Source organism: Macrobrachium nipponense, chromosome 3, assembly GCF_015104395.2.
Source record: "Macrobrachium nipponense isolate FS-2020 chromosome 3, ASM1510439v2, whole genome shotgun sequence".
Lineage (NCBI taxonomy): Eukaryota > Metazoa > Arthropoda > Malacostraca > Decapoda > Palaemonidae > Macrobrachium > Macrobrachium nipponense.
The window spans coordinates 129,495,446-129,505,197 of NC_087202.1; positions in this window are offsets into that span (position 1 = coordinate 129,495,446).

Sequence of the window (9,752 nt, forward strand, 5' to 3'; positions counted from 1 at the left end):
AACAGTTATCCGCCTTGGTAGGAGTCCTTTCGAAGGATCCCCCTCGTAGAAAAGACGTGAGGCTTCCTGTCAAGAAGTCTCGTCTTCCTTCTCCCGCAGGAGTGAGGCTCCTGTGGGACGTGAGACGTTTGAGATCTCTTTGATAGAGACTCTTTGGACGATTTTGAAGCGCCAGACAAGCGCGAGGCGCCAGTCAAGCGCGAGGTTTCCTCCAGACGAGAAGCCTCTTACAGGATTAAAGCGCAGATAACGCGAGAAACGCTTTACAGGCGCGAGGATGTAACCAGACGTGATAACGTCTGCCAAAACCAGCAGCGTCAGCCGAGCGCGGAGGACGCAGCCAGGCAGCGAGGATTCAGACCAGGCGACGAGGCGTCCGCCAGACAAGCATCATCCATACAAGGATTTAGCACCAGAAAGGCGCGAGGCGCCAGCCAGGCGCGGGAGGTCAGCCAGACGGCGAGATTTTAGAGAGGCGCGAGGCATCGGTCAGGCGCGAGGGCCAGCCTTAGCGCCGAGGAGTCAGCCAGGAGCGAGCGCCCGCCAGGCGCGATGCGCCCAGCCAGGCGCATGCGCCAGCCAGGCGCGAGGCGCCAGCCAGGCGCGAGGAGCTAACCAGGCGCGAGGACGTCTGTATTGTTACAGAGGAGCTCTGTACATGCTCTTAGCCCCTCTCCTATTAGGAGTTTGTCTCCCGTAGAGAGAGTTTTTGGACAAGAAGACCCAGAACGAGAATTGACTTCTCCTTCTGATCCTATATTGGAAGAGGAATCAGAAGACGGGACTCACGGCAGAGAAGGGCTGTCTAACTATAAAGTTTTGACAGCTCTCCTTCTGCAGGAATACGGAGATGCATTGATCCCTCGTTCACTTTTTTCATGCTCCAAGACGCGAAGTCGTCGGCTTTTTTGAAGATGAGGCCGACGATTTCTATGGAAGAGAGCTCTTCAGTCGCTGGAGGGGGGTAGCTGGATGCTAACCAAGAAGGAGCTAGTCAGAACGGTGTTTTGCATGCCTCCCGCTATTTAGACTTACGGGCAAGAGAGGTATTTGGTACCAGACCGGGGAGAATATGGGGCTCACTCTCCCAGCTTCGGCTGAAGCTGACTTTCCAGTCGGTAGATGCATCCAGGAGACATAGCCTTCATACTGCTAAGATAACTTGGGGTCTTTCGGAGTTGGATCATCTCCTCAAGGGACTTTTTCACATTTTGGAAGTCTTCAACTTCCTAGATTGGTCCCTTGGGGTGATGTCCAAGAAGGCCCATGCCTCGGAAGGACTCGATCCGGACGTACTCCTTGCAATATTGTCGTGTATAGACAAGGCGGTACAGGACGGCTCAGGGGAAGTCTCTTCCTTATTTGGAGCAGGTCTCTTGAAGAAGAGATCTGTTTTTAGCGCTTTTTTGACTAAAGCGGTATCTCATTCGCAAAGGGCAGCCTTGTTATTCGCTCCCAGGTCTGACTTTCTGTTCCCTTCGCAGTTGGTGAGGGACATTTCCCGTTCTCTGACGGAGAAAGCGACACAGGATCTTCTCCTGCAATCATCCAGGAAGAAGAGACCAGTGATGGTGGGAGACAAGAAAGGTGTTTCTACGCCTGTTCGGCCCTTTCGAGGAGGCCCTCCCTCTAGAGCTACCGCTAAAAGGAAAGCGACTGAGAAGAGAGGTAGAGCCTCTTTCCGTCCCTTTAAAAGGGGAAAGTGAAGTGGCGCTCCTCCAAACACCAGTAGGTGCCAGGCTCCGGGGGTTTGCGGAAGCCTGGACTCTCATAGATACAGACGCTTGGTCTATGTCTGTTCTACAGAAAGGATACCTCATTCCTTTCCTGGACAATCCTCCCCTGACGTCAACTCCGCGGGAATTGTCCGCCAATTACAAGGACCCTGTGTTGAAAGATACTCTTCAACAAATGGTGGATCAAATGTGGGACAAGAGAGCAATAGAGCTAGTGCTGGATCGAAGCTCCCCAGGGTTTTACAATCGTCTTTTCTTGGTTGCGAAAGCCTCGGGGGGGCTGGAGACCAGTTCTGGATGTCAGCGCTCTGAACAAGTTTGTTCAGAAACAGAAGTTCTCCATGGAGACTTCTGCATCAGTTCCTTGCGGCTCCTTCGCCAAGGGAGGGATTGGATGGTGTCTGGATCTCCAGGATGCCTATTTTCACGTCCCGATCCATCCTTCGTCGAAGAAGTACCTCCGTTTCATGACGGGGGAAGGATCTTCCAATTCAGAGCCTTGTGTTTCGGCCTGTCTACGGCGCCTCAGGTTTTCACGAGCCTTATGAAAAATGTGGCGAGATGGCTTCACCTGAAAGGAATCAGTATATCTCTATACCTAGACGACTGGCTCATCAGAGCAAAGTCAGAGAAACAGTGTTTGGAGGACCTGACTGTGACACTAAACCTGATAAAGACCTTAGGATTGCTCGTGAACCTCGAGAAGTCCCAACTGATCCCCAGCCAGAACTTGGTCTATCTGGGGATTCGGATGGATTCTCGGGGTTTTCAAGTATTTCCTTCTCAAGAGAGACTAACGAGAGGTTTAGAGAAAGTCTCTCTCTTCCTAAGGAAGGAACGTACTTCGGCGAGGGAATGGTTGAGCCTATTAGGGACTCTTTCCTCGCTCGAACAGTTCTTTCCTCTAGGAAGACTTCATCTCCGTCCGCTTCAGTTCTTCCTCAGAAGATCGTGGAACATGAAGACAGGGCTTCTCTCGGACAGTTTTCACATTCCAGTTCTGATGAAGCGCCATTTAGAATGGTGGTTACTCCCACTGAAGGAAAACAAGGGTACTTCCCTAGAAACGCAGAACCCAAACCTTGTGTTGTTTTCCGACGCGTCGGAAAAAGGTTGGGGAGCAAACCTTGGAAAGAGAGAGGTGTCAGGCACTTGGAATGCTCTTCAAGTGTCCTGGCACATAAACTGCAAAGAGCTGTTTGCCGTACACCTAGCCCTAAAGAGCTTCGAACCTTTAGTGAGGAACAAGATAGTCCAAGTGAATGCGGACAATACAACCGCCCTTGCATACATTCGAAAGCAAGGAGGTACTCACTCGTATGCCCTTTACGAGCTCGCAAGAGACCTGCTGTTGTGGACATCTCAAAGGAACATCTCTCTTTTTGACGAGGTTTTGTTCAAGGAGTAAGGAACGGTGAGAGCAGACAGGCTGAGCAGGAGGAACCAGGTCCTTCATACCGAATGGACCCTCCACTCAGAAGTTTGTCGGAATCTCTGGTCTCTTTGGGGGACTCCTCATGTCGACCTCTTTGCCACGTTCCTCTCAAAAAGACTGGAAGTCTTTTGTTCAGTAGTAGAAGACCCCAGAGCTCTAACAGTAGACGCCTTCCTGCTAGATTGGTCTCATGTTAGACGTTTAACACATTTCCCCCATTCAAGATTCTGGGGCAAAGTGCTCAGGAAGTTTGTGACATCAAAGGGGACAAAAATGACCCTGATAGCCCCCTTTTGGCCAGCTCAAGAGTGGTTCCCAGAGGTGCTGGAGTGGATGGTAGACTTCCCCAGATCCCTCCCACAAAGGAAGGATCTTCTCAGACAACCACACTTCGAGAGGTTTCATCAAAACCTCCCCGCTCTCGCTCTGACTGCCTTTCGACTATCGAAAGACTTGTCAGAGCGAGAGGCTTTTCTAGCACAAAGCAGCAAGCTCGATCGCTAGAGCCCGGAGAACTTCCCACTATCCGTGTTTACCAATCGAAGTGGGAAGTTTTTAGAAGGTGGTGTAAGTCGAAGAAGTTGTCCTCCTCCAGTACCTCTGTAACAGAATCGCTGATTTTCTGTTATTTTTGAGAGAAGAATCGCGTCTCTTCCGTTAGCCCACGATAAAGGGCTATAGGAGTATGCTTTCGCCGTCTTTAGGAATAGGCCTAGATTTGGGAAATGATAAAGATCTACATGATCTGATTAGATCTTTTGAGACCAGGAAGTCTAAGATTACTTCTCCCCCTAACTGGAATCTCGACGTGGTACTTAAGTTCTTGTCCTCAGCGAGATTTGAACCCCTGCATTTGGCCTCGTTTCGTGACATAACGAGAAAATGTTTGTTTCTTTTGTCACTGGTGACGGCGAAAATAGTTAGTGAGCTGCACGCCCTTAGTGATAAAGTGGGTTTCAATCTAGATTCAGCCATCTCTTCCTTCAAAGAATTATTCTTGGCGAAGAATGAAAATCCTTCCAATCCCTGGCCGAGAAACTTCGAAGTAAAAGGCTTATCGGGTCTCGTCGGCAGGGAACCGGAGAGGTCTCTTTGCCCAGTAAGGGCTTTAAAGTTTTACATGCAGAAAAAGAAACAGTTGGGAGGTTCTAGACAAGGTCTCTGGTGCTCGGTGAAGGATCCATCAAGACCTATGTCTAAGAATGCTTTAGCCTTTTTTGTCAGGAACGTCATTACGGACGCTCATAAGGCTTGCACGGATGATTCTTTCAAACTCCTGAGAGTAAGAGCTCATTGAAAGGTGAGGTAGCAGTGGCTACGTCTCTCTCTTTTCAGAGAAACATGTCACTAAAGAATATCTTGGAAGCGACATATTGGAGATGTAATTCTGTGTTGCTTCTCACTATTTGAAAGGACGTTCGTGTGACCTATGAAAAATGTTTTTCTTTAGGTCCTTTCGTGTCTGCGGGCACAATCCTGGGTACAGGAGCTAACACCAATCCTTAATGATACATAAGTCTGATAGATAATGTTCTAGACTTTCTGCTGAGCAGGTGCAGGTGCCGCACAGGCGGCCAGTCACTTTCGTTCAGTAAGGAACTCTTGTGATATCTTTTATTAGATGAGTATCATAAAATATTTTTTTTTTTGGAAAAATTATTGTGTGCGTGTGCAATTTGGTTTGAGTTATGGTTGTTGCGAAGAGTTTGGGGATAACTCGGAGCAATTTTTTAATACTAACATGTGGTTAGGATCAGGTGGTCGGGATTGGGTTTGTGTGCTCCTTAATAAGGTGTGTTGTCATATAAGTGGATCAGCACCCATTGACAAAGTCCTTTCAGGCTCTGCCGAGTAAGTGGATAAGACCCCTTCGGCAGACCCACAAGAATTCTTGGCCATAGATCACATATCTCGCTAAAGTTTCTTGAGGTGATGCAGACTACGGGCAAACACCCACGAAGTCTACCACCTATCGGTAGGAACCAAGGTTTTATTTATACCTACAACATATGTTGTTTACCTGTCTATTCCAGAAGAGCTGTCTTCTTACCCTCCACCGAAGGGTGCCAATCAGCTATGTATATATCTGACAGGTAAGTTGATTGTATGAAAATGATATTGTTATGATACAATAAAGTTTCATACATACTTACCTGGCAGATATATACGATTAGGGCCCACCCAGCCTCCCCGCAAGGAGACAGGGGGAAGAGAAAATATATGAGTAGAAAACGGGAATGGTTCCTAGTCCTGCCGCCCAGGGCAGGCCGGTAGATCACCTGACCTACCTGTAGCGAGTGGCGCCAGGTAAGTATGTATGAAACTTTATTGTATCATAACAATATCATTTTTAAATAAAGTAAAGTTGAAGTAAATAATGAGTAAAGTAAACAATTTAGGGAATAAAACTTTGCAGTGTCGTTGTCTGCTGTTCGTAACTGTGTTTGTGGCGTGCGCGCTTAGGAACCAGGAACAGCAACTTTTTAAAGTGCAATGTGGAGTGAATTGAGACCAAAATGTGTATAATAACAATCAAATAAGCACTGTGGAGTTTCAGTTGTGATTGCAGTAAGGATAAAAACCACCGATTACAAGGTAAAAATGAATTCAGTTCAAACCATGACCCCGGGAATAACAAGTTTCATACTTTCACTATTAAAGGCAACAAAATGTTGTTTTATTGTGCTGATTACAACTGCAATCTTGAGTAAGATCAATAAACGTTACATATACGTATAAGCTAACGCTGTTCAAATGAGTGCTGGGAAAGATGGTGGATAGTCCTTGAACAGACCCTTCCATCCACATGGTAGCTGCCATATTGGATTTCTAAACTGCCTTGAAAACATATTTTACGAAGAGCGTCACATGCTTATTTTAGTTCGTATGGGGCATTCATATATCACATTATGTTGACGAAACTTCGATCTTTTGAATGGTATGCTTAGAGTTGTAATTGTATTCTTGTTTCACCAATTAAATATCGAGTGAATAAGACCCGTCCAGCGTGATGAGGGTTGGTTGTCAATGATTTTTTACCCTATAAGTAAAATTTTAAGAGCGTCATGGAGGTATGTTTGCACTTAACATGGCTAGACTTTCATTAACCTCTGTTTAATCTTAAAATATGACCTTAATTTCTAACTTTGGAGAATATACTTACTGTAAAATGATAGTAAAGGTCTCGAGCTATTGCTCCCACCACCGATGACTCGTGACTGGTGCCCATCACCGGTGTCAGGACGTGTTAAAGTACTTTTTTGAAGGGTGGATCCACACATCGTGAAAACTGGATGAGCTGGTCTAGTTGGTTGTTCCCCTATGCATTTTTTCTAAGTTCTTTGTTGATGTTTCCACTGTCACACATTCGCTCTTGTTTGTTCATATGTTCGTTTCCTTTCTACTTGACTCCTCCTCATTGCTCACTGTAACAGTTTCCTTCTACATGCGCAGTAGCTCCATCTACTCATTGCAGTCCCCTAATTACAGCCTTGTATGTCCATGTAATGTAATATTATTGGCTAATGGATTTTTCCCAGTCACAATTCTTATATATTTTTGAACTAAATTTTGATTGGCTTTTCATGAAAGACGACAGGTTCTTCCCCACAAAAAATTTTTTTCAGTTAAATGATGGCCTCCATGTGGGAAAGTTGTAGGTATGCTTGCCGAGAGTGATGTGGCAATATCACGATTAATATTTAATAATGAAGAAAGTTTATCCTTTTTATGAGAACACGCTGTGTTACCAAGAGAAGTGAAGTACCCCAAGTGTGATAAGCCATGCTTTTTAAGGTCGGATTGACATCAATAAGGAGAGACAATTTGATGTTGTAGATCGTTTGTTCTGACACGTTATACAAACCATTGGTCCTTTACATAAGGAATTACTATTCAGCACCAGCTGGACCAGTCTAAGATTTACTAACTAGATAGTTCTGTAGTAACTGCTTGTCCGATGGTCAGGAGTCCTGCCCGACTGGAGGTAAACATATCCCTTAGCTTTCGACTGCCATCGATGAAGACGTGTGCTCGCCTCTCTGTCCGCCTCTGTCGTGAGATTATTATCAAAGCTGCTTACTTTTCAACCAGTTTCTATGGAATACTAGTGTGGAAGTGACTGTAAGTACTCTTGTGATTATTTTGTTTTCATTATTTTTGGAATTGCATCGCTGAACGAACATGTAGTCCCACGAATCGGAGAAGCCCTCTCGCCCCCCATCCAACCAGAGAGTGTGCCCTGGAGTGGGAGGCCGTAAGTGTGGGGCTTTCAGGTCCAGCGATGCCGTGGACCCTCATCCTTTGTGTAGTAGGTGCCGAGGGCGTGAATGCTCTCAGTCCTCAACTTGTGAAATTTGTGTCTCTTGGTCGGAGGAGCAGTGGGAGTTGTATGAGAAGACGAAGAAGCCACGTACAGCTGCCAAGGTGTCGTCGGAAAGCTCTCCCTCGACACCTCTGGTGACCGACATGTAATTTTCTTTTCTCCCTCCTCATCAGCTCCCCGCGTATGGCTCTCTCCCCTTCGGGGGATGTGTCCCCCTCCGCCTCTTCGCTTGAATTGTCAAGCGCAGATGAGGGAGGGCGATACCCTGACCTGGAGTTGTACTCGGGGTCTTCTGTCTGCTCAGGGTGGGATCCTTCCCCCTCTGAACGAACAGGAACCCTCCCCATTAACCCGACTGTTGCTTCCTCAGGTGTGTCTGCCTCTGCGGATGGGGATCTTCAGCAGGTGTGGCACTCTCTGAGTCTTCCAGGCACTCAGAGTATTCAGGGGCTCATTCATCATCTGGCTGCAGCACCAGTCACTCATGGGGTGGAGATGAGGATGACTACGACCGTCTCGACACTGGGTTATGCTGCTCCACTGCACCTGGTGTATACTAAACACGTGACCACAGTCACCCCATCGTCTGCAGTTCAAGCTCCGCTGACGTATGTGCCTCGGAGGGAGCTGGTTCCTCCTCCACCTGGTTTTGCTGTCCTCGCTCCGCCCCCTGACTTCGAGTGCCAAAAGAGCTCCCCCTTGGATCACCCTCCTGTTGCCATCACTATACCTGCTGCCTCTGATGCTGCCCGTGGAAGTGCTGCCGCTCCCGCAGGTCCTTCCAGCCAGGTGGAGTTGAACCCTGTTGCCACCACAACTGCCCCAGCTCCAGCCTGGATGGGAGACCTGTCTGCTGTCCTGAGGAAGCTGGCAAATAAGAAGTCCAAGAAGAAGAGGAAGGTGTCATCGTCATCTTTGTCTTCATCTTCATCGTCTTCTGCCTCCTCTTCCCCTTCGACTTCCAAGGCCCCCAAACGAGGAAGAAGGTGGCTTCGCCCCCCATTAAGAAGTCTCGCTCAGAGACTTCTAAGGGTCTGTCTCGCTCCGATGGGACAGGTGAGTCTTCCGCTAGTCCTCCCGTTCCTTCGGGAATGGGGCCTGTCTCTCCTTCCTCCAGGAAGAAGACGACGGGGACCGTGGGGATATCAGCTATCGCTGCTACCTCCGCTCCCGGCTCCAGAGGTTCCATTTCCGAACCGGGAACCATCTCGGCTGCTCACTTGCGAGCATTACTGAGTGTACGGTCACCTACCAGACGACTGAGTACGCTCACCGTCAGGATTCAGGCATGGAGCGGAAGGGTGGCAAGAGTCGCTCAGGTGACTCTCGCCAGACTGGCGATCGTCCGGTTCCGAGGGTTGACGTGACGGTCCCACTGGACTGTTCATGTGTCAAGGCTGGGGAGAGGTCCCCCGGTCACCAGGAACAGTCTGACGATGCTTGCTCTCACCACGTTAGCAGACGTTACCAGTCACCCGGTGACTGTCCCTCCCACTGGGACTGGATGGCTCGCACAGCTGGTAGCAGCTCCCCTAACACACAAGACCAACACTACCGTCCTCGGTCCAGCACTTCTCCGCACGGAGACCGCTGGTCCAGACCTGCAGCTCGATTGCCACCACTGGTTGGTGATCGCCTGCAGTCCTCCCAGCCTGCCGGCTCTGCTGGTAGGCAGGGTAGGAGCGTCAGGTCTTCCTCACCTGTCCCTTCAACCTCCCCGGGCTACACCGGGAGGTGCAAGGTGAACAGGAGTGACCATGAGGAGTGCGCTCCTTACGGTCCGGCCACGAGAGCCTACGAGCATGGTTCAGTCCTAGGACCGAGCAGATCGTACGCTCAAGTGGTTGGAGGAGACCACGAGGGGTCTGGCTAGGTTATTCCTCCTGAAGGAAGAGTGTCTCGGGAAGTGATCGGCCTGGATGGATATGAAGGCCCATCTCCTCAGGACGCGATCACTCCTGAGATACAGAGGTCCTTTGCAGAGGTCATTGCGCTGACTTGTCAGCACAAAGACCTCGGGGAAGGATCAGTGGTTGCTCCCTCTGACCCTCCATTGAGGTTGGAGTCATTCTGGGGTCCTAAGAAGGAACCCAGAGTAGTGGGACTACCCCAGTCTTCCTTGGCCGATGGTGTGTTGCACCAGGTGAACGCCCTTGTCTCCAAACAAGAGGCCTCACTCAGGGCCAGCAGGTCGGACAAGCTGCTTCCCCCTCCTCTGCCTCGTCAGCGGCGCTTCTATGTGCCTTTGGTAGACCTG